Source organism: Salvelinus alpinus, chromosome 5 (genome assembly GCF_045679555.1).
Source record: "Salvelinus alpinus chromosome 5, SLU_Salpinus.1, whole genome shotgun sequence".
Classification (NCBI taxonomy): domain Eukaryota; kingdom Metazoa; phylum Chordata; class Actinopteri; order Salmoniformes; family Salmonidae; genus Salvelinus; species Salvelinus alpinus.
In genome coordinates, this window is record NC_092090.1 from 78,113,761 (window position 1) to 78,139,664 (window position 25,904).

A 25,904-nucleotide genomic window follows, 5' to 3' on the forward strand; every position below is an offset into this window, starting at 1 on the left:
TTCCCTGACCGAGTCTGTAATAACTACATGTTTAAAGCAGACCAAGGAAGCGAAGGTAACCTGCCTACATGATTACCGACACGTAGCACTCACGTCGGTAGCCATGAAGTGCTTTGAAAGGCTGGTCATGGCTCACAGCATCCTCCCGGATACCCTAGACCCACTCCAATTCGCATACTGCCCCAACAGATCTACAGATTACGCAATCTCAATTGCACTCCACACTGCCCTTTCCCACCTGGACAAAAGGAACACCTATGTGAGAATGCTGTTCATTGACTACAGCTCAGCGTTCAACACCATAGTGCCCACAAAGCTCATCACTAAGCTAAGGACCCTGGGACTAAACACCTCCCTCTGCAACTGGATCCTGGAATTCCTGACGGGCCGCCCCCAGGTGGTAAGGGTAGGTAACAACACATCCGCCACGCTGATCCTCAACACAGGGGCCCCTCAGGGGTGCATGCTCAGTCCCCTCCTGTACTCCCTGTTCAATCATGACTGCACGGCTAGTCATGACTCCAACACCATCATTAAATTTGCTGATGACACAACAGTGGTAGGCCTGATCAACGACGAGACAGCCTATAGGGAGGAGGTTGGAGACCTGGCCGTGTGGTGCCAGGACAACAACCTCTTCCTCAACATGATCAAGACAAAGGAGCTGATCGTGGACTACGGGAAAAGGGGGGCCGAACAGGCCCCCATACAGGGCTGTAGTGGAGCGGGTCGAGAGTTTCAAGTTCCTTGGTGTCCACATCACCAACGAACTATCATGGTCCAAACACTGCTGAACAATTAATCAAATGGCCACCGGACTATTTACATTGACACCCCCCCTCCATTTGTTTTTTTACACTGCTGTTACTCGCTGTTTATTATCTATGCATAGTCACTTCACACCCTAACTAAATGTACAAATTACCTCAACTAACCTGTACCCACGCAAATTGACTCGGTACCAGTACCCCCTGTGTCCTCGTTGTGTTACTTTTTATTATTTTTTGCTTTAGTTTATTTGGTATTTATTTCCTTTACTCTTCTTGAACTGTACTTTTGGTTAAGGGCTTGTAAGTAAGCATTTCACGGTAAGGTCTATGCTTGTTGTATTCGGCACATGTGACAAATACAGTTTGATTTGATTTGAGTCACAGAGCACATACAGTGTCTTCAGAGAGTATTCAGGCACTAAAAGTATTTTCCACATTTTGTTGTGTTACAGCCTGAATTTCAAATGCATTACTTTTCGATTTTGTGTCACTGATCTACACACAATACTCCAAAATGTCAAATACAATCGAGTAGTGAATTTCAAGCACAGATTCAACCATAAAGACCGGGGAGCTTTTCCAATGCCTCGTAAAGAAGGACACCAAATCCAGTGGCGATTTTAGCATGTAAATCTTGGTGGCGCAACAACAACAAAAAACTAGTGGGATGCATGCCAGCTAAGCCACTACACTACACAACACAACACTAAACTATACATGAATTGCACTATAACAGTGACAAACGGTACCCACAAACTGTTAGGCGTCACGTGTGCTCCCTCTCCGGCCTCTAGGTCACCAGGCTGCTCGTTATGGAGCACACCTGTCATCATTGTTACGCACACCTGCGCGTCATCAGACTCACCTGGACTTCATCACTTCCCTGATTTCCTTCCCTATATATGTCACTCCCTTTGGTTCCTTCCTCAGGCGTCATTGTTTCTGTTTCAGTTTCATGTCTGTGCGTTCTTCATGTTTTGTTTTATGTTTCGTTCATTTACTAAATTATTCATTCCCTGAACATGCTTCCCGACTCCCAGCGCACACATTACATTAGGGCCTACATAAAGCTGTCCCAACAGCAGTTCCAACATCTTACCTCTGCTACACCTGGCTATCAGTGGAACCTTGTCTGGCAGCGAAACAGTTCATTCAGCCTCATTTACTGCCTTTTGAAAAAACATAGCTGATATGGCTGACTTGCTTAAACAAAGGTGGTTTATAATGACAAGTGAGATGTACAAACTATGGCATAAGGGGACGATGAGCGTATGAGAGTCAATCGATTAAAACATTAATGAGCGAGCTAGGACGGACATAGTCAATATAACTATTTGTTTAGCACTTTTTGTTTAGTACAGGGACAGATTTCAGAACATGGGCCGTTCTTACAGTGTTCTCCCTGTACACTAAGTCAGAACCGTAGGATAAATAAAGGGGGCATATAAGCAGACAATGAAAGCTCTTACAATATTATATGATTACATTTCTCTAAACAGGTTATAGGCTACATGTGCACCACCAAGTCAGAACAGTAGGGGAAATTAAGAGGGGTAAATAGACTAAATGATTAGGGGGAGGCACATAGGCTACTAACATCTTACTACACAACATACACTTAGTATTACTTTCTCAGCTACAGTATGCATATCTCCCTGGCATATTACATAATTTATCAGCAGCAGCATACAATATATTAGCAGCAGCATACAATATATGCTGTATGTGCATACAATATATACAATATATATATATATATATATATATGCATACAATATATACAATATATGCAGGAAGGTTGCGCGGCGGTCCTTCATGGGCAAATTATGTCATCAAAATCTGACATTCTCTGGATTTATGGTGCTTTCAAAACAACTGGGAACTCAGAAAAAAACAAGGTTAAATCATGATGATGTCATTGATCTTCAGGCCGTAGCTCTAGAAAGAGGCCGGATTTACAATTCCGAGTTGAATGACCGTTCAAAACGTATTTTTCCAGTCGGAGCTCGTTTATTCCCAACTTCCCAGTTGTCTTGAACTCACTGAAGTGAAGTTTTTGCAGTTCCGAGTTAAAGTTGTTTTGAGCACGGCACAAATCATGCTTTATTGACAGCATGGCCAATGTTGAATGTTTATCATTTTAAACTTGGAAAAGAGCCCCTTAATCCCCGATTTCGGGAAACACAGCCACTGTCACTGATTCCGTCTAAACCACTCATTGTTGAATTTGCAATTTCTAACTTGTTGTGTAATTTTTATGTCCAATGGCGGATGAGCATCGATACGTTTTATCTATAATTTGTCTTCATTATTTCTCTTCATATGACAAGGATTAAAAAGGATTAGATTGGAGATTTGATTCATGATGATGACTGCTAACAAAAAAATTTGTTGACATGATCAATCCAATCAAAGCTACTGTACATATAACGTGATTTGATGTCATTTTATCTGTGGCCAATGACCTTGAGCCTTCTTGGACAGGCACTTCTAATGTATCTCTATGGCAGCAACCAAGGGGCTAGAATTTTTTTAGTCACCCCTTCGACTTGGCGGTGATGTAGTGTCCCCATGAGTGTCAGACCTCTGAGCCAATAACGGCGCAACGCTCCGTATTTTCTGCTGGCTTGCTCCACCACCACAGAAAGCATTGAGCTAGGCTGAAACACCTGCATTTTGGAGCTGCCTTACTCAAGAAAACAAAAAAGAGACCATGTTTGTATACAGCTTTATTAACTTAATTATATATTTTTACATTGTTTGCAAACTATTATGTGACACATATTAGTGCCAAAATAACATGCAAAACAGGCAAGCCACAACAACAAAACAATACTTTTTTAATACATTTTTTGGCAAAAAATGTGGGGCTCAAAAACAGAAACAGGGTCGCCTCTGACCAATTGGTTGATGTCAACAACAAAAAAGTAGACATTGAATATCCCTTTGAGCATGGTGAAGTTATTAATTAGGTTTTGGATGGTGTATCAATACACCCAGTCACTACAAAGATACGGGCGTCATTCCTAACTCAGTTGCCGGAAAGGAAGGAAACTGCTCAGGGATTTCAACATGAGGCCAATGGCGATTTTAAAACAGTGTTTAATGGTTGTGATAGGAGAAAACTGAGGATGGATCAACAACATTGTAGTTAATCCACAATACTAACCTAAATGAACGAGTTATAAGAAGGAAGCCTATACAGAATAAAAATATTCCAAAACATGCATCCTGTTTGCAACCATGCACTCATGTAATACTGGAAGAAATGTGGCAAAGAAATTCACTTTTTCTCCTGAATACCCAACATTATGTTTTGGGCAAATGCGATGTTGATTATGGCAGCCCCCTGCACCTCTCTGATTCAGAGGGGTTGGGTTAAATGCGGAAGACCCATTTCAGTTGAATGCATTCAGTTGTACAACTGACTAGGTATCCCCCTTTCCTTTCCAACACAACACATCACTGAGTACCACTCTTCATCTTTTCAAGCATGGTGGTGGCTGCATCATGTTATGGGTATGCTTGTCATTGGCAAGGTCTAGGGAGTTTTACATTTTTTTAAAGAAATGGATTACATATAAGCACAGGCAAAATCCTAGAGGAAAACCTGGTTCAGTCTGCTTTCCAACAGACACTGGGAGACTAATTCACCCTTCAGCAGGACAATAACCTAAAACATAAGGCCAAATCTACACTGGAGTTGCTTACCAATATAATATACCAATACATTGAATGTTCCTGAGTGGCCTAGTTACAGTTTTGACTTAAATTGGCTGGAAAATCTATGGCAATCTATGGCAATAGCTGTCTAGCAATGATCAGCATCTTGACAGAGCTTGAAGAATTCAAAAATAATAATGGACAAATATTTTACAATCCAGATGTGGAAAGCTCTTAAAAATGTACAACAAAGCACTCACTGCTGTAATTGCAGGTATTTCGAAAAAGTATTGACTCAGGGGTGTGAATACTTATGAAAATGAGATATTTCTGTATTTTTATTTTCAATACATGTTTTCACTTTGTTATTGTGGGGTATTGTGAGGAGATGGATGAGAAAAAACATATATTTAATCCATTTTGAATTCAGGCTGTAACACAACAAAATGTGCAAAAAGTCAAGGGAAGGGGTATGAATACTTTCTGAAGGCACTGTACGTTCACTCACTCACACACTCACTCACACACACACAGAGAGACTTGAGTATGTGTCGGAAAATGTGTTTGTGTGTTATGCATGCTTCAATGCGAGAGAAGGCACACCAGCGAGAAAGGCTGAATTAGATTACTTGGAATCACTCTGGCATGAAAAGCCTCTCTGCTCCTCTCCTCCCCTCCTATCCTCTCTTCCTCTCCTCACCCTCTCATCCTCCCCTCCTCAACCTGCTGATGGAACAGAGGAAGTAAGGTAATATAAAAGCAGTTCTTGATCCTGCCCCACTTCCCCCCATCCAGAGGTAAAACATGAACTGTGTTTCTGCGTTACACTCTGTCTCTTTGGTAGGACAGGACAGGAGACTGCACAAAGGCCTGTATCAGTGACACAACAATGATGTCTTCCAGCTGTTGATCCTTTTTGTTTGGGGTGTAGAGGGTTCAGAGAGGAGAGCAGGCAGCTCGCTATAGGCCAGGGAGAAGAGAAGAGCATTATTATTACTGATGGGTGACAGAGAACCAGAGAGTGGTATAGTAGCCTAGCGGTAACCTAGAAGGTTCAGAGAGGAGAGCAGGCAGCTCGCTATAGGCCAGGGAGAAGAGAAGAACATTATTATTACTGATGGGTGACAGATAACCAGATGGTAGTAGCTTAGCGGTTAGAGCATTGGGCCAGTAACCAAAAGCTCACTAGTTCGAATTCTGGAGCCGACAAGGTGAAAGATCTGTCGATGTTCCCTTGAGCAAGGCACTTAATCCTAATTGCTCTGGATAAGAGCATCTGCTTAATGACCAAAATGTAAATGTACCAGAACCCGATGGATTCTCCAATTACATTGAATGAACTAATGGACCAAATATAAAAATCCTCCAACCCAAAAAGCGTTGATGGTATCCTAAATTCAATGATAAACTATACAGACCACAAATTCTAATTAGCTAAACTTTAACATCACCCTCAGCTCTGGCATCTTCCTCAATATTTGGAACCAGTAACTGATCACCCATCCACAAAAGTAGGGACAAATTGGACCGCAATAACTGCTGTGGGATCTGCGCCAACAGCAACCTATGGAAAATCCTCTTCATTATCATTAACAGCAGACTCCTACATTTCCTCAGTGAAAACAACGACCTGAGCAAATGTCAAATTGGCTTTTTACCAAATTACCGTATGATAGACCACATATTCACCCTGCGCACCCTAATTGACAAACAAACAAACCAAAACAAATGTATGCTTTTCTTAGGCTTTGTTGATTTAAAAAAGCTTTTGATTCAATTCGGCATGAGGGTCTGCTATATAAATTGATGGAAGGTGTTGTTGAGGAAAATACTGTACATATAACAAGATGACATCCATCAACAAGTGTACGCTTAAATTGGCACAAAAAGAACACAGGAGCTCCTCGGGCTGTGGCGTGAGAAAGGGATGCAGCTTGAGCCCCAACCTCTTCAACATACACTGAGTGTACAAAACATTAGGAACACCTGCTCTTTCCATGACATAGACTGACCAGGTGAATCCAGGTGAAAGCTATGATCCTTATTGATGTCACTTGTTAAATCTACTTCAATCAGAGTAGATTAACGGGAGGAGACAGTTTAAAGCAGTATTTAGAGAGCCTTGAGACAATTGAGTCATATTATGTAAACTCAGCAACAAAAAAAAATCCCTTTTTCAAGACCCTCTCTTTCAAAGATAATTCGTAAAAATCTAAATCACTTCACAGATCTTCATTGTAAAGGGTTTAAACACTGTTTCCCATGCTTGTTCAATGAACCATAAACAATTAATGAACATGCACATGTGGAACGGTCGTTAAGACACTAACAGCTTAAGGTCACAGTTATGAAAACTTAGGACACTAAAGAGGCCTTTCTACTGACTCTGAAAAACACCAAAGGCAAGATGCCCAGGATCCCTGCTCATCTGCGTGAACGTGCCTTAGGCATGCTGTAAGGAGGCATGAGGACTGCAGATCTGGCCAGGGCAATAAATTGCAATGTCCGTACTGTGGGACAGGTACAGGATGGCAACAACAACTGCCCAAGTTACACCAGGAACGCACAATCCCTCCTTCAGTGCTCAGACTGTCCGCAATAGGCTGAGAGAGGCTGGACTGAGGGCTTGTAGGCCTGTTGTAAGGCAGGTCCTCACCAGACTTCACCGGCAACAACGTCACCTATGGGCACAAACTCACCGTCGCTGCACCAGACAGGACTGGCAAAAAGTGCTCTTCTCTGACAAGTCGCGGTTTTGTCTCACCAGTGGTGATGGTCGGATTCGCGTTTATCGTCGAAGGAATGAGCGTTACACCGAGGCTTGTACTCTGGAGCTGGATCGATTTGGAGGTGGAGGGTCCGTCATGGTCTGGGACGGTGTGTCACAGCATCATCGGACTGAGCTTGTTTTCATTGCAGGCAATCTCAACGCTGTGCGTTACAGGGAAGACATCCTCCTCCCTGATGTGGTACCCTTCCTGCAGGCTCATCCTCACATGACCCTCCACCATGACAATGGTGGATGACACCAGCCATACTGCTCGTTCTGTGCGTGATTTCCTGCAAGACAGGAATGTCAGTGTTCAGCCATGGCCAGCGAAGAGCCCGGATCTCAATCCCGTTGAGCACGTCTGGGACCTGTTGGATCGGAGGGTGATGTACAGTGCATTCGGAAAGTATTCAGACCGCTTGACTTTTTCTACATTTTGTTACGTTACAGCCTTATTCTAAAATTGATTAAAACACCTTTTTTTAATCAATCTACAAACAATACCCCATAATGACAAAGCAAATACAGGTTTTTAGACATTTTTGCAAATGTATAAAAAATTATAAAACTGAAATATCACCGTATTCAGACCCTTTACTCAGTACTTTGTTGAAGCACCTTTGGCAGCGATAACAGCATTGAGTCTTCTTCGGTATGACGCTACAAGCTTGGCACACCTGTATTTGGGGAGTTTCTCCCTTATCTATTAGGTGTAATATTACAGTGTGCCATCCCAGCAGCAATATTTGTGACCAGTTACCACAAGAAAAGGGCAACCAGAGAAGCACAAACACCACTGTAAATGCAAACTATATTCATCTGTCTATTTATTTTCCCTTCGTACTTCAAATATTTGCACAATGTTACACAACTATACTGTACATAGCCAGTAATATAACATTTGAAATGTCTCTACTCTTTTGAAACTTTTGTGAGTGTAAGGTTTACTGTTCAATTTAGTTTATTATCTATTCCACTTGCTTTGGCAATGTAAACATGTTTCCATACCAATAAAGCCCTTTGAATTGAATTGAATTGAATTGAGAGAGAGAGAGAAAGAAAGAGAAAGAGAGAGGGTGCTGCTCTAATCTCTTTAATCTAGTTGAGTAGGGGAGACTTCAGAGAGAATGCTGAAGGCATCTGTTGATTTGCGCATTGCTTTGGTTTAGAAAAGGCTTTCATCTGTAATTAGGACTAATTAGGCTAATAGGCTAGATTGTCTTTTGCCATAACAGACAAGCTAATTTAGACCAGAAATAATCCCTTAAACAAAAATGGGGAATCCATAAATGACCATGCTGCAAAGGTTATTATGTAATAAAGCTAATGACTATGAATATGGGCAAGCATATTCAGGGTTGGATCACATTTATGGCTTATTGTCACAGTCGCTCCTTAACTAATTTATGGCATTACCTAAATTACTGTGCCTTTGCTCTAATTGATTATAACCAAAAAAATGAAATGTTATTACATTTCCAGAGTCAAGTGATAGCGGTCTACTGTAGGTGACACCTCTGAGAGAGAGAAGAATGTTTTGAGATATTAACACTCTTTCTTTCGTCTTTGAAGCATCCTCCTCCTGAACGTTATAGCAGGGACACCTACACGCTGCCAGCTCACAATGCTGTTCAATGGTTTGTCACCCATTTCAAACCATGAAGCAGGATTTCTGGAAGTGCCAAATGTCAAAGGGAATTCAGATATATGGTAAATAGAAATCAAAACTGGATGGTCTATAGAGACAGATGGAAGGGGTTGAGGGTAGCTGAAGGATGGGACTAAAAACAAACAAAAGATAACTCATGTAAAATATACTGTGTCTGTAAAATGTATATAGTATGTATAAGCTGGAAGTAGAAGCCTATGTGTCGTTGTCCATTAGTTTAGGGGATGGGTGGGATGGATGGGATGGGGATGGGTGGAACACCTTAAAAATATTTTTTCTCTCCCCCTTTTTCTATGGCTCTCCTTTTCTCACTTGTGCTTTTTCAGAAGAGCTCTCCCTCACATTTTTTTCCTCCTCCCTTCTTCCTTCTCTCCCTTCCTCCCTTTCTCTGTTTACTTCAGACAAACATACAGTGCATTCGGAAAGTATTCATACCCCATTTTGTTACGTTACAGCCTTATTCTAAAATGTATTAAATTATTGAATCTGCAATCCCATAATGACAAAGCAAAAACAGGTTTTTAGACATTTTTGCAAATTTGTAATCAAAATAAAGAACTGAAATATGACAGTTACATAAGTATTCAGATCTTTTACTCAGTACTTTGTTGAAGCACCTTTGGCAGCAATTACAGCCTCGAGTCTTCTTGGGTATGACATTACAAACTTGGCACACCTGTATTTGGGGAGTTCCTCCCATTGTTCTCTGGAAGGTACTCCTATCTCCACAGAGCAATTTTGGAGCTCTGTCAGAGTGACCATCGGGTTCTTGGTCACCTCCCTGACCAAGGCCCTTCTCCCCCGATTGCTCAGTTGGCCGGTCAGCCAGCTCTAGGAAGAGTCTTGGTGGTTCCAAACTTCTTCAATTTGAGTATGATGGAGGCCACTGTGTTCTTGGAGACCTTCAATGCTGCAGAAATGTTTTGGTACCCTTCCCCAGATCTGTGCCTTGACACAATCCTGTCTCAGGGCTCTACTGACAATTTATTTGTCCTCATGGCTTGGTTTTTGCGCTGACATGCACTGTCAACCGTGGGACCTTATATAGACAGGTGTGTGCCTTTCCAAATCATGTCCAATCAATTTAATTTACCACATGTGGACTCCAATCAAGTTGTAGAAACATCTCAAGAATGATCAGGATGCACCTGAGCTAAATTTCGAGTCTCATAGCAAAGGGTCTGAATAGTTGTAAATACATGTAAATAAAGTATTTCTGTTTTTTACTGTTAATACATTTGCTCAAATTTCTCAAACCTTTTTTCGCTTTGTCATTATGGGGTATTGTATGTAGATTGATGAGGTAAAATATTACAGAATAAGGCTGTAACAAAATGTGGAAAAAGTCAATACTTTACGAATGTATTGTACATTGATATTAGCAGTGTAGATTAATTGCTTTCTCCCGTCATCTCCACACTTACTCCCCATGGCTTCTCTTCTCTCCCCAATAGTGGGATGTAGCTGTTTGTTTTTTGGGTCACTTAAAGATGGATCTTAAACGAAGTAATTGGAGGCTAAGCTGATTCCTCAGCAGCACGGCAGGAGGCTGGTCTATTATCTTTTACCATCCTGAAGTAATATGCTCCTGTCCAGCCCAGCCTCATCATCATTACCCATGCTGCACTGCCCCAGTGATGGAGAGAGACTGAAAGGACAGGGCATATATCATATCACCACTCGTATGTCGTCCTGTCCCAGCCTTCCTCGGCAGCAAACTGTGCTCACTCACACACAGCACATTCAAACAGCATGGAGGTGAGGAGAAATGAAAGGAGCAGTTTGCATTCATGTGCTCTCTGAATGGTATCGTTAAACAATAGATCATCACCCTGGCCTTCTCCGGCTACTTTGTCTCTCACATGATATAGTCATCAATCAACAATACTCAATTGAATGTTTCATTATTTATTTGTTATTTTCAACAACAACAAAAATTCCTTGCACCTTAGTACACATCTTCTCGGCCAGGCAAGTGAAATAGCAGGATGGGGATTTATCAAACCCATACCAGACACACAGGAACGAGAGCAGAACATGCATCCAGCACCCAGCCAGACATGTGCTCTGGTAACAGGATATGAGCACACAGACATCACAGTGAAGTTTATACACTGTTTTCAGATCAGGGTCTGGGTGCGGATACACGAATATACAACTGAATACTCCAAGTATTAAGGTACAGTGCCTTCAGAAAGTATTCATACCCCGTGACTTATTCAACGTTTTGTTGTGTTACAGCCTGAATTCAAAATTGATTCAATATTAATTTTTCTCATCCTTCTACACACAATACCCATAATGACAAAGTGAAAACATGTTTTGAATGTTTTTTGTCCAAATGTATTGAAAATGAAATACAGAAATATCACATTTACATAAGTATTCATACCCCTTTGCTATGACACTCCAAATTGAACTCAGGTGCATCCAATGTCCTTTGATCATCCTTGAGATGTCACTACAACTTGGAGTCCACCTGTGGCCAATTCAATTGTTTGGACATGATTTAGAAAGAAACAATACCTGTCTATAATATCCCACAATCGACAATGCATGTCAGAGCAGAAACTATACCAGGATGTCCAAGGAACTGTCTATAGATCTCCGAGATAGAATTGTGATGAGACATATATCTGGGGAAGGGTTAAAAAACAATTTCTAGAGTGTTGAAAAACTATTCTGTGGTCTGATGAGACAAAAATTGAAATCTTTGGCCTGAATGCAAAGCACTACAGTATGTCTAGAGAAAACCAGGCACAACTCATCACCCTTCTAACACCATCCCTACCATGATGCATGATGGTGGCATGCTTTTCAGCGGCAGGGACTGGGAGACGGGTAAGGATAGAGGGAACAATGAATGAAGCAAAATACAGGCAAATCCTTGATGAGAACCTGCTTCAGAGTGCATATGACCTTAGACCGGGGCGACAATTTACGTTCCAACAGGACAATATCCCCAAGCATGCAGCCAAAGCAATGCTGGAATGGCTTCAGACAAGAATGTGAAAGTCCTTAAGAGGCCCAGCCAAAACCCAGACTTGAATCACATTGAAAATCTTTGGAAAGACTTGAAGATTGTTTTTTACTGCCGCTTGCCATCTAACTTAATACAGCTTGAGAGAATCTGCAAGGAAGAATGAGAGAAAACCCCCAAATCCGTATGTGCAAAGCTGATACAGACATACCCAAGCTGTAAACACTGCCAAAGGTGCTTCTACAAAGTATTGACTCAGGTGACTCAGGTGTGTGAATACTTATATGAATGAGATATTTCTGTATTTCATTTTCGATAAATGTATATAAAAAAATGTATTTAAACAATTTTGAATTTAGGCTGTAACACAAGAAAATTTTGAATAAATCAAGGGGTATGAATAATTTTTGTTGGCACTGTATAAGTCCTCTGGTCTCAATCAATGTCTGAACAGCACACGACACGATACTACACTACACTGCACTGAATTACACCACAGTACACTACACTACACTAAATTAGACTATGCTACACTACACAAAATTACACTATACTACACTACACAAAATTATACCACACTACACTAAATTACACCACACTACTGTACACTACACTAAATGACACTATGCTACACTATACAAAAGTACACTATACTACACTAAATTACACTACACTTCTCTACACTAATCAATACTACACTAAACGCATCTATACTAATCTACACTACACCAAATTACACTACACTACAGGGACCTGTATTTGCCCCCTAATTTCATGGCACTCAGCCACTGCTATAGCTGATTGCCTTGCCAGGGTAAAGCATTGCATTTCTTTGCGTAGAATGACTCATAGAGTCTACAATGGAGGCTGATGTATGAATCTCGAATCCATTAGAAGCTGGTACAGTATAGCTGGGAGGTTGATGAAAGAGAGCACTAGCTTTGAGCCTACTGCGGTGTTCACGTGTCATAATACATAGAATGTTAATGAGTACAACATATAATGAATGGTCCTCTGATCCGGAACCACTCTCTCCTTGATCACAGAGGGCTCGCTGTTTAAATACCTTTTTAAACTGCATTCTAAATGAGAGGGATCAGTTCTATCCATCCATGTTCCTTCACTACAAAGCCTTCTCTACAATAGGCTGGAATAGATAGGCAGAATGATTCTCACTTGTTGTTGATAAGGCTTCTAGCGGCAAGCCTAGTGTGGGCGGAACTAAGTTTGCAAGTTTGCCATTTTCAAAAGAGTAGAAGTGCTTATTTTAATGGTGTATTCTTTTGGTGTCAGACGTGAAATACAGAGTGTCTTGAAATGTCTACATAATTGAAAGGCAACATTTTTTGTTGTGATTGTGGCTTCTTTTAAAGTTGACTCCTTTATGGGTGTATACAGGAGTAGAAGCAAGCCCATGATTAGAATCTCCAAAGTTTTGCTCTCCAAACATCAGCCCAAAATGTAGACGCCCCACTGATGTTTTCTGAACAATAAAGTTTCCTGCCCTGTGTCAAACTGATAGATCACATTACGGTCGCCCTAAGGGACAAACCTGCTTTCAAAATAACAACCTGCGAAGTTTGGTAATATGATGCAAAGTTATTTACAGGAAAACATTGGAAAGAGAGGATTGTCAAAAATAGGAATTTCTTGACATATCTCAATGGTAGTATTTTCACAAATGGTCTGTATTGGTCTTGTATCTGAATGCAAACGTGATCCTGTGAAGCTTGAGAGAAAAAAGACCGGGTGTTATTTGGGGTTGGTAATGGACTCAGCAGTGGAGTTGACCTTTGAGCCTGCGGAGGGGGGTTTCTGTCCAGAGGGCAGCTAAGCCAAGCTAAGCTGGCTGTATGGATCTTGATCGGAGCCGGGTGAGGAAATCAGTCAGAGAGATCAGGAGGTCATTCCCACCAGACCTGAGCCAGAGCATAGGAAGAGCTCTCTATCGATCGGCTGAAAGTGATAGATAGGAGGCTGAAATGGAGCAGGCTGATACAGACAGTATGCATCCCTGGCTGCATGTCTATAGCCCTGAAGCCCAGGCTCCACGGGTGAACAGCGGGAAGTAGAACATCAGCAGAGCATCAGCAGAGCATCAGCAGAGCATCAGCAGAGCATCGCTATACCACCACCAGCACATCCAGATGCATTAGCCCCACTGCTGCTGTCCTCATCCTTCCCCAAACCATGAGTGTGCATTGGGGCAGGAGGGGAGCCCCTTGTGTCCCTGGTGCCTGACCTTGGTGTCTTCTCTCCTGGAGCGCTGCAACTCACTGTCATTTTTACTCATCAGGGATAAGGACTCCTCCCACCCACCTGACCCATTCATCTATACTGAACAAAAATATAAATGCAACATGTAAACATGTTGGTCCCGTGTTTAATGAGGTGAAATGAAAGATCCCAGAAATGTTCCATACGCACAAAAAGCATATTTCATCTCTGTTAGTGAGCATTCTCCTTTGCCAAGATAATCCATCCACCTGACAGGTGTGTCATATCAAGAAGCTGATTAAACAGCACGATCATTACACAGGTGCACCTTGTGCTGGGGACAATAAAAGGCCACTCTAAAATGTGCAGTTTTGTCACACAACACAATGCCACAGATGTCTCAAGTTTTAAGTGAGCGTGCAACTGGCATGCTGACGGCAGGAATGTCCACCAGAGCTTTTGCCAGAGAATTGAATGTTCATTTCTCTACCATAAGCTGCCTCCAATGTCGTTTTAGAGAATTTGGCAGTATGTCCAACCGGCCTCACAACCACGCCAGCCCAGGACCTCCACATCCGGCTTCTTCACCTGCTGGATCGTCTGAGACCAGCCACCCGGACAGCTGATGAAACTGAGGAGTATTTCTGTCTGTAATAAAGCTCTTTTGTGGGGAAAAAGGGCTGAATTAATTCATTTCAATGGACGGATTTCCCTATATGAGCTGTAACAGTAAAATCTTTGAAATTGTTGCATGTTGCGTTTATATTTTTGTTCAGTGTAGATGTACAATGTATCAGATATGGTATTCATGAACTCTGCAGGGGATTTGTCCTATAAAGTGAAAATATAGTGGTTCTACTTCCAGCCATGTTTTATTCACCAGCTTCCTAGCCCAGCATGAGAAGAAGCAATTCCTCGCCACTGTGCTCCAGAGGGTGGTTCACTTCCTGTCTGTTCACTATAATAGCCAAACCTCAATACCCCCTGAAAATGACCTTTCAAAAGAAAGTTAATTTGTACTTAGACAGAGTTCTTATATGTTTACAGTGCCTTGCAAAAGTATTCACCCCCTTGGCGTTTTTCCTATTTTGTGGCATTGCAACCTCTAATTTAAATAGATTTTTATTTGGATTTCATGTAATGGACATACACAAAATAGTCTAAATTTTCAACAACAAAAAAAAAAATATAAAAACGGAAAAGTGGTGCGTCCATATGTATTCACCTCCTTTGCTATGAAGACCCTAAATAAGATATTGTGCAACCAATTACCTTCAGAAGTCACATAATTAGTTAAATAAAGTCCACCTGTATGTAATCTAAGTGTCACATGATCTGTCACATGATCTCAGTATATATACACATGTTCTGAAAGGCCCCAGAGTCTGCAACACCACTAAGCAAGGGGCACCACCAAGCAAGTGGCACTATGAAGACTAAGGACCGCTCCAAACAGGCCAGGGAGAAAGTTGTGGAGAAGTACAGATCAGGGTTGGGTTATAAAAAAATATCTGAAACTTTGAACATCCCACAGAGCACCATTAAATCCATGAAAAAAAAATGGAAAGACTATGGCACCACAACAAACCTGCCAAGAGAGGGCCGCCCACCAAAACTCACGGACCAGGCAAGGAGGGCATTAATCAGAGAGGCAACAAAGAGACCAAAGATAACCCTGAAGGAGCTGCAAAGCTCCACAGCGGACATTGGATTATCTGTCCATAGGACCACTTTAAGCCGTACACTCCACAGAGCTGGGCTTTACGGAAGAGTGGCCAGAAAAAATGAACAAACATGTTTGGTGTTCGCCAAAAGGCATGTGGGAGACTCCCCAAACATATGGAAGAAGATACTCTGGTCAGATGAGACTAAAATGGCTTTTTGGCCATCAAGGAAAAGGCTATGTCTGGCGCAAACCCAACACCTCTCATCACCCCGAGAACACCATCCCCAGATGGTGGTGGCAGCATCATGCTGTGGGGATGTTTTTCATTGACAGGGACTGGGAAACTGGTCAGAATTGAAGGAATGATGGATGGCACGAAATACAGGGAGATTCTTGAGGGAAACCTGTTTCAGTCTTGCAGGTTCACCTTCCAGCAGGACAATGACCCTAAGCATACTGCTAAAGCAACACTCGAGTGGTTTAAGGGGAAACATTTTAAATGTCTTGGAATGGCCTAGTCAAAGCCCAGACCTCAATCCAATTGAGAATCTGTGTATCTGTGTTTTCCATTGAAGAAATCAACCAGAATTTGAAAGCGTTCTCAGACATCATAGACTTTCTTTAGACAGTGGAAAGAGCAAAAAAAATCACCAGAGAGCTTACGAGAGACGAAACATTGTCACAAAAACAAACAAATAAATTTTTTAGAAGCCATGTTTGATGCTGTTGTTTTTACAGCTTCAACTTGCTTTTGTAGTTTTGTGGTTTGTCCACATTGTATTTTACACCACTCAACTCACATCGCAAGGTATTTTGTTTTTGATTGAAAACTTGTCCATGTAAATTAAGGAATGGAGCACAATCCATAATGTACTGTAATTAATATTTTAAGGAAGGATTTGTCCAATCAGCAGGGTGTCACTTTGGTTGCTGGAGGACAGGTTCACCCATAAATCATGAGTACTCATAAATAATGTAGAACTAGAGCAAATCAACGAGACTAAAGGGTCAATACTATCTATGAGCTGTCATATGGATTGCCATGCCCCCGCAACCCCCTCATACCATCCATGACAGACAGAGAGGAGGGCTCTCTGGTTTAAGTATATGTACAGAGCAGCAATTCAACCAAAGTAATTTCCCTAATAGGAGATGATATCTATGAATTTTGGAACCTTATAAATCAGTGAATACTACACTTTCCATAATTTTTTGTTGTTGAAATTATAGTATTTATTTTTAGAGTGTGATATACGGTTGTGTCTGAATGTTATCTCTCCACTGTGGATATTTTCCTGGATCGTCTCTCTTCAAACCCACTCCTCCTTTCCTCACGGCATTGCAGTTAGTTAATGAGTGAGTTTATAAAAAAAAAAATGTATTTAACTAGGCAAGTTAAATTCTGATTTACAATGACGGCCTACCCCGGCCAAACCCTAACCCGGACGACGCTGTGCCAATTGTGCGCCGCCCTATGGGCATCCCAATCCCGGCCGGTTGCGATACACCCTGGAATCGAACCAGGGTCTGTAGTGACACCTCTAGCACTGAGATGCAGTGCCTTAGACCGCTGTGCCACTCAGGAGCCCGATGGGCAAACAGTACTGCTGCACAGTAAGAAAAATGGAGGAGGTCCAATGATTCTCATCTAGATCTTGGGTTGATTATTTTTGTGTGATGTGGATTATATTGCACAGCAGAAACGCCAACAGTTCAGAGGAGAATTGTTTGCTTCATTTTGAATCTGGCCTTTTATAGCAACCATATGTACCACTCATTATGAATTTAACTGGCAATCAGCAAACAATTTTCCGTACTGAACAGACATGATGTTGTAAACCTGCCAGGAATGGGCAGAACAGGTGAGGAATAATGAGAAGTTGTTGGAAAGAAGGATGCACTGGTTAGAGGTATTTACACGAAGGCTGTCATTTTATAAATGACTCACTTTCTACCAAACCATGGTTATGATGAGTACTGTACTGTTGAAGAGTTGTGTGTCAAGTGTAAAGCACTGACATGGCCGTATAGTGATACTTCTCCAACTGTAATCATATTGTGCATCACTAGCATACACTACATTATCTTATTCACAGGGGGAGCCAGGAGCCTCTTCTTAGGCCAAGTTATCCATATAAAATAGTTGCATACTACGGTACTTCCAGGGGGATTGTTCCAAACTTACACATTGTCATATTGATGTAGGTGAATCAGTTTTCCACCCTACACAAACATCTATACCATGTCATATTCATACTTATAAAGCATACTTCTGCATCATTTGCTTCAAGCTCTGCATTATGACAGTTAGAATTAGAACAGAGCAAGCAATTTGACAGACATAAAAATAATTCTGTTCTTCCCCGAAAATATATTAACCGTTTTTGTTCCTTGTTTTCCTTTTTAGAATATAGCCATTGTCCGCAGTGAGTTCTGTGTTTTCCAGGAAATGACCAACTCTCTCTATAATGCCCCTGAATTAAGTCAAGATAAATTAAATGTAATACCACCAGCCAAATGAGGCCTCCCTCGTGATAGCTGTGTTTAATTTCCGACACCAATAGACCGTGGCCATGGGATTACCAGCATGCTCTCTCATTAGACCTCTGTTCCCAGGCTGGCACTCACTGAAAGATCTCCACTATCAAAGCAGCCATTGAATCCAGCAGCACTTCCCACCTTGTCTCCCCTGTACTGGCCTGTGTAAAAGTGGAAGAGAGACAAAGAGGGAGAGAGAGTTGGCTTGGTCTCAGGTGGAGAGAAAGAGAGAGAAACAGAAAGACCCTCATTAAAAGGCAGTGTTAATTTTACAAACATCCCCAACGTTGTCATGCAGTGAAATATCGTCATTTGTTCCCCTCTCCTCCACCATACTTACTTCCTCCCAATTTAAAGCCCATTGGACTGAGAGAGAGGAAGAGACGCTGGGAACTACACAGAGAGGAGAGTACAGTGGGTGAAAGGATGTGTCTCTCTTAGCCTGCTTAATAGCGTCCTGACACAGTTTGACACTCATTTTATGCCTGGATCATATTCATCATCATGTTATTCTGCTCTTGTTTCATTTTCTCTGGTCACAAATAATGTGAAAAGTAGAAAATACTTATTTCAGAGAAGTGGGTTATCTAGTCACTCAAATTTCTTGACTGTTGAAGGACTGTCACATTTGAAGTGCACATTGTCTCGTTCAACCATCACATGCTCATGTTGAAAATATATAATGAGTGGCCCAACATTATAATACATTTTAGACAAGTTATCAATCAATGTAACATATTAGGGATTATATAAGCTTGCATTGGTCAATGATATGCTCCTACTTATCCTCTCGGTAGACAACGTGAGCAAGGCACATTAAGCTGGGTTTCAAACTGCCACAGTGGTGGGTTGACATTAATAAGTATATACAGTACCAGTCAAAGGTTTGGACACATCTACTCATTCAAGGGTTTTTCTTTAGTTTTACTATTTTCTACAGTGTAGAAAAATAGTGAGAACATCAAAACTATGAAATAACACATGTAATCATGTAGTAACCAAAAAAAGTGTTCAACAAATCAAAATATATTTTATAATTTAGATTCTTCAAAGTAGCCACTTGTCACTCTTGTCATGCTCTCAACCAGCTTCATGGGGTGGAATGGATGTCAATTAACAGGTGTGCCTTGTTAAAAGTACATTTGTGGAATTTCTTTCCTTCTTAATGCATTTGAGCCAATCAATTGTGTTGTGACAAGGTAGGGGTGGTATACAGAAGATAGTCCTATTTGGTCCATATTATGGCAAGAACAGCTCAAATTGTCACGCGGAATGACGCTGGAGAGACGAAGCAGGTACGGGGGGTAAAACATTTAATTATAATGGACAGAAACGAGACAGGAACAGCGTCAGAAACAAATTCAAAAGACAAAAACAATACAATGCAGCAGCGGGGAACAGAGCTGGGGAACTGACAAATATAGGGGAGGAAATAACATGACAGTACCCCTCCCTCTTGTCCCACCTGGGTGAACCGGCCGAGACATGGGCGCTGGGCAAGCCGGTTGGGGCGTGAAAACCCGACGAACCGGCAGGAGCGTGAGAGCCTGGCGAGCCGGCCAAGGCATGAGAGCCTGACGATCCCGCAGCAGAAGGGGAGCCCGATGATCCAGTGGAGTGTGACGTGGGATGGGAAGCTGCCGAGCCAGGAAAAACTCTCGAGCCAGCCCGGGCGTGAAAGCCCGACGGGCTGGCTTAGGCACCCCTGGTTCCATCGGCGGCGGGATCCACCCCGACGTCACCAACAAAACAAAAAACAAAAACTCCTGGACCAGCTGGGCGAACAAGAACTGACGATCCGGCTGAGGCCCGACGTGGGATGGGCGCCATCTGAGCCAACCGAGGCAAGGAAACCTCTCGAGCCAGCTAGGGCGTGGAAGCCCGACGAGCTGGCTAGGCATCCCCGGTTCCATCGGTGGCGACCCAGAGCCGCTGCCACCATTCCAACCGGAACGCCAGTACTCCCCGATGCTTCCTATGTTTGGCTGCTGCATTCTGTCACGCGGAATGACGCTGGAGAGACGAAGCAGTTACGAGGAGTAAAACATTTAATTATAACGGACAGAGACGAGACAGGAACAGCGTCAGAAACAAATTCAAAAGACAAAAACAAAAAAACTCTCTCGAGCCAGCCCGGGCGTGAAAGCCCGACGGGCTGGCTTAGGCACCCCTGGTTCCATCGGCGGCGGGATCCACCCCGACGTCACCAACAAAACAAAAAACAAAAACTCCTGGACCAGCTGGGCGAACAGGAACTGACAAATATGGGGGAGGAAATAATAGGTGATAAGTGAGTCCAATAACGCTGAAGCGTGTGACGAGGGATGGCAGGTGTGAGGGATGATGGCAGGAGCGTGTGATGCAGGGTAATCTGGCGCCCTCAAGCGCCAGGGGAAGGGAAGAGCGAAAGCAGACGTGACACAAATAAGCAAAGAGAAGCAACAGTCCATCATTACTTTAAGACAGTCAATACGGAAAGTTTCAAGAACTTTGAACGTTTCTTCAAGTGCAGTCACAAAACATCAAATCAAATCAAATTTGATTTGTCATATGCACCGAATACAACAGGTGTAGACCTTACAGTGAAATGCTTACTTACAAGCCCTTAACCAACAATGCAGTTTTAAGAAAAATACCTAAAAAAAAGAAATAAAAGTAACAAACAATTAAAGAGCAGCAGTAAAATAACAATAACGAGGGGTACCGGTACAGAGTCAATATGTGGGGGCACCCGTTAGTCAAGGTAATTGAGGTAATATGTACATGTAGGTAGAGTTATTAAAATGACTATGCATAGATAATAACAGAGAGTAGCAGCAGTGTAAAAGGGGGGGAAATGCAAGTAGTGTGGGTAGCCATTTGATTAGATGTTCAGGAGTCTTATGGCTTGAGGGTAGAAGCTGTTTAGAAGCCTCTTGGACTTAGACTTGACACTCCGTACCACTTGCCATGCGGTAGCAGAGAGAACAATCTATGACTAGGGGGGCTGGAGTCTTTCACAATTTTTAGGGGCTTCCTCTGACACCGCCTGGCATAGAGGACCCGGATAGCAGGAAGCTTGGCCCCAGTGAAAAACCATTTAGCACCATGATGAAACTGGCTTTCTTGAGGACCGCCACAGGAAAGGAAGACCCAGAGTTACCTCTGCTGCAGAGGATAAGTTAATTTGAGTTACCAGCCTCAAAAATTGCAGCCCAAATAAATGCTTCACAGAGTTAACAGACACATCTCAACATCAACTGATGTCTCAGAGGAGACCGTGAATCAGACCTTCATGGTCAAATTACTGCAAAGAAACCCCTAATAAAGGACACCATTAAGAAGAAGAGATTTGCTTGGGCCAATAAACACTAGCAATGGACATTAGACAGGTGGAAATCTGTCCTTTGGTCTGATGAGTCCAAATTGGAGATTTTTGGTTCCAACCGCCATGTCTTTATGAGACGCAAAGTAGGTGAACAGATTATCTCTGCATGTGTGGTTCCCAATGTGAAGCATGGAGAAGGAGGTGTGATGGTGTGAGGGTGCTTTGTTGGTGACACTGTCAGTGATTTAATTAGAATTCAAGGCACACTTAACCAGCATGGCTACCACAGCATTCTGCAGTGATACGCCAAATCATTTGGTTTGTGCTTAGTGGGGCTATCATTTGTTTTTCAACAGGACAATGACCCAACACACCTCCAGGCTGTGTAAGGGCTATTTGACCAAGAAGGAGAGTGATTGAGTGCTGCATCAGATGACCTAGCCTCCACAATCACTCGACCTCAACCAAATTTAGATGGTTTGGGATGAGATAGACCGCAAAGTGAAGGAAAAGCAGAAAAGTTCTCAGCATATGTGGAAACTCCTTCAAGACTGTTGGATAAGCATTCCAGGTGAAGCTAGTTGAGAGTATGCCAAAAGTGTGCAAAGCTGTCATCAAGGCAAAGGGTGGCTACTTTGAAAAATCTAAAATATATTTTGATTTTTTAAACACTTTTTTTGTTACTACATGATTCCATGTGTTATTTCATCGTTTTGATGTATTCACTATTATTCTACAATGTAGAAAATAGTAAAAAATGAATGAGTAGGTGTGTTCAAACTTTTGACTGGTACTGTATATCCACAACAGACGTGTGTTTACCTCCTATCCACTCTCTTCGCTTTCTCCTCTCTCTTTCTCTCCTCTCTCTCTCTCCTCTCTCTCCTCTCTCTTCTCTCTCTCTCTCTCTCTCTCTCTCTCTCTCTCTCTCTCTCTCTCTCTCTCTCCTCTCTCTTTCTCTCCTCTCTCTCTCTCTCTTCTCTCTCTCTCTCTCTCTCTCTCTCTCTCTCTCTCTCTCTCTCTCTCTCTCTCTCTCTCTCTCTCTCTCTCTCTCTCTCTCTCTCTCTCTCTCTCTCTCTCTCTCTCTCTCTCTCCTCTATCTCTCTCTCTTCTCTCTCACTCTCTTGCTCTTGCCACACCAGTGCTTTATCAATAATACAAGCCTTCCAAATCCATGGCTCAAAAGTGTGCTAGACCTGCTCTAGTGGGAGCACTTGCCAAGTTTCCTTGGTTAGAATGTGGATGTTTTAGGGCAAACAGAGGCAGATGTGGTGAGCGGATCACTAGCCTGTAGGCTGGGACAGCACTTGGAGCTTGGCTGGCTGCTTCTCATGCTGGCTGTGTCACTCTGGCTGACACCATAAATCTCACTTATTTTCAGATCCAAGCCAGACGCAGGCAAGAATTATGGTCCAGACAACATCGCCAGGCAGCGACTGCACCGTGCTGAATGCTAACAGAGAGCCCCATGATAAACTGGGCAGCCACTTCTCCTACACGTTACAGGGCAAAGGCTGAAAAACACTCTCAATCTGTGTGGCTGAGACAGGGCTGATTGGCTATCAAATAGAGTCCAGAACTGGTAGCTATTTGCTCCTGGGTCGCAGAAAAACACGTATCAAGGCCGTGCAAGGTAATAGTGTGAGGTAGTCGCTCAAAATAAGTGGGTTGTAGGTATCTGGTTTCTCAGGTACAAGAGTGACAGAAATGTATCCCATACTTAAAGATTCTAACTTCCCCAGTCAGGTGGTAGCATTACTAGTTAATAGAGTAATCATTCCTATACTACAGGAATCTGGCTCATATTTCCCTATGACCTCTGTCCCATACAGACTCAGCTTTAAGTAACTCTCCTGTTGTGCACCAATGCTCTCCGTTTTGCATTAAATTGCGCTGGCTGTGTGTGGCTGGCTGTGGGTGGCTGTCTGTGTGTGGCTGTCTGTGTGCGGCTGGCTGTGTGCGGCTGTCTGTGTGTGGCTGGCTGTGTGTGGCTGTCTGTGTGTGGCTGGCTGTGTGTGGCTGTCTGTGTGTGGCTGGCTGTGTGTGGCTGGCTGTGTGTGGCTGGCTGTGTGGGGCTGGCTGTGTGTGGCTGGCTGTGTGGGGCTGGCTGTGTGTGGCTGGCTGTGTGTGGCTGTCTGTGTGTGGCTGTCTGTGTGTGGCTGGCTGTGTGTGGCTGTCTGTGTGTGGCTGTCTGTGTGTGGCTGGCTGTGTGGGGCTGGCTGTGTGTGGCTGTCTGTGTGTGGCTGTCTGTGTGTGGCTGTCTGTGTGTGGCTGGCTGTGTGTGGCTGGCTGTGTGGGGCTGGCTGTGTGTGGCTGGCTGTGTGTGGCTGGCTGTGTGTGGCTGGCTGTGTGTGGCTGGCTGTGTGTGGCTGGTTGTGTGTGGCTGGCTGTGTGGGGCTGGCTGTGTGTGACTGGCTGTGTGTGGCTGGCTGTGTGTGGCTGGCTGTGTGTGGCTGTCTGTGTGTGGCTGTCTGTGTGTGGCTGGCTGTGTGTGGCTGTCTGTGTGTGGCTGGCTGTGTGTGGCTGTCTGTGTGTGGCTGGCTGTGTGTGGCTGGCTGTGTGTGGCTGTCTGTGTGTGGCTGTCTGTGTGTGGCTGGCTGTGTGTGGCTGTCTGTGTGTGGCTGGCTGTGTGTGGCTGGCTGTGTGGGCCATTGAAGCATCTCTGTGACATTCCACTGTGGCTTATTACTGCCAGGACCTGCTCTCTCGCTTCTCCTGCTGGTTCCAACCTGCTGGGTCACTTCCAGCCTCTGTAATGCTCTGTGTTTCCCCGGGTCTCAACCATTTACCTCATTATCTATTATAAAAGACCCTCTGGAAATGGAGGAATCCCAGCAGTGACAGAATTAATTTACTGCAGCCCCTATTTTAGGGGATTTGAATCAAAGTCAGCAAAGTCAGAATCTATATGATTCTATATGCTATATAACAATGTTACAGTCTGTAAAAAATATAATGAAAAGACATTTGAAGATAGTGCCACATTATTGTTTTTGTGAGTCCTTGGTATTTTTTGTCTCAACCAATAATAATTTCACTCCAAAGCCTGAATGGACTGGTAATTGACGCTTACAAACATCCATGCTCCTTTTAACAGAACTTAATCCCCCTTTTCTCTCTTTTTTCAATGCCTCTTATTCACAAGCACACAAACACAAGTGAAAGTCTTAAGGAGCAGTGTACAAATCCATGTGTTTTCCCCTCATGCAGAGAAAGGGCAATGTTGACAGGAAGTCAAACACACAGCAGATAGAGCCTGTCACAAGGTGTCAGTATTAGTGATATGAAAGGATATAGACATCGTTTTAGAATTAGGTTAATATCCATACCTAAATTCTGCATAATGTCATATCGTCGTAGAAGCATCTGAGAGCCAAGTCTTCAATACAGACACAGCTTTAACTGCGCAAAGTAAAGAGGGACGCTCAATTTCTGCCCATTGTAAAGCCCTTTCAAAGCCAAACCATTGAAATGATTGTGAACCTCTTTATAGAGGTTTCACAGTAGCAATTAAACAAGACGACCTTGCTTGGTATGACCTTTTTCACTCTATAGGATTCAATTGTCATGTGGGTTCCTCAATAGAGCAAAGAGCAGACAGTCCTCAATGACCTAAAGGCTGTGTACCTTGGCTCCAAGGCATTTCTAGTGGTGGTTCAGCTTATTTGGCCGTCTAATTGAAATGGAGATGTAGTGAATGGCTATAACAGACAATGTAATGTTCATGTCTGGCTAAGACAGTAAAGCCTTTCCCAGGCCTGTCTTAATTGAACCAATTATCTCTTCTGACAGTGTGATGGCTGTGTAATGAAAGGTTAAGAGCTCTATTGGGAGTAATGAACCCCTGCCGATCCTCTTTCTCTACTAGGGTTCCCATTCACTAACAGTACTAAGGTCAGACACAGCTGCCCACTCACTAATAGTACTGAGCTTGTTTCTCTACCCAGAGCTGTGAACTCACTAACAGTAATGAGTCAAAAGCTGTCCATCCAAAAGCTGTGTTCGTTCTAGAGCTGTCCACCTAGTAGCAGTGCTGATTCTGGAGCTGTCTACTCCACAGCCGTCCACTCAGTAAAGGTGCTGATTCTAGAGCTGTCCATTTTAGAGATTATCACTCTGTAATCGTGCTGATTCTAGAGCTGTCCACTCAGTAATGGTGCTGATTCTAGAGCTGTCCATTTTAGAGATTATCACTCTGTAATCGTGCTGATTCTAGAGCTGTCCACTCAGTAATGGTGCTTGTTGTGGAGCTGTCCATTCAGTAATGGTGATGATTCTAGAGCTGTCCATTCAGTAATGGTGATGATTCTAGAGCTGTCCACTC

General features: G+C 42.9%; 1 protein-coding gene across 1 annotated transcript in view; it reads left to right on the top strand.

The window, feature by feature from the left end:
• Nucleotides 1-25,904, top strand: part of LOC139576872 (transmembrane protein 132C-like) — a 200,192-nt gene that overhangs the window by 153,709 nt on the left and 20,579 nt on the right. The window lies entirely within an intron of this gene.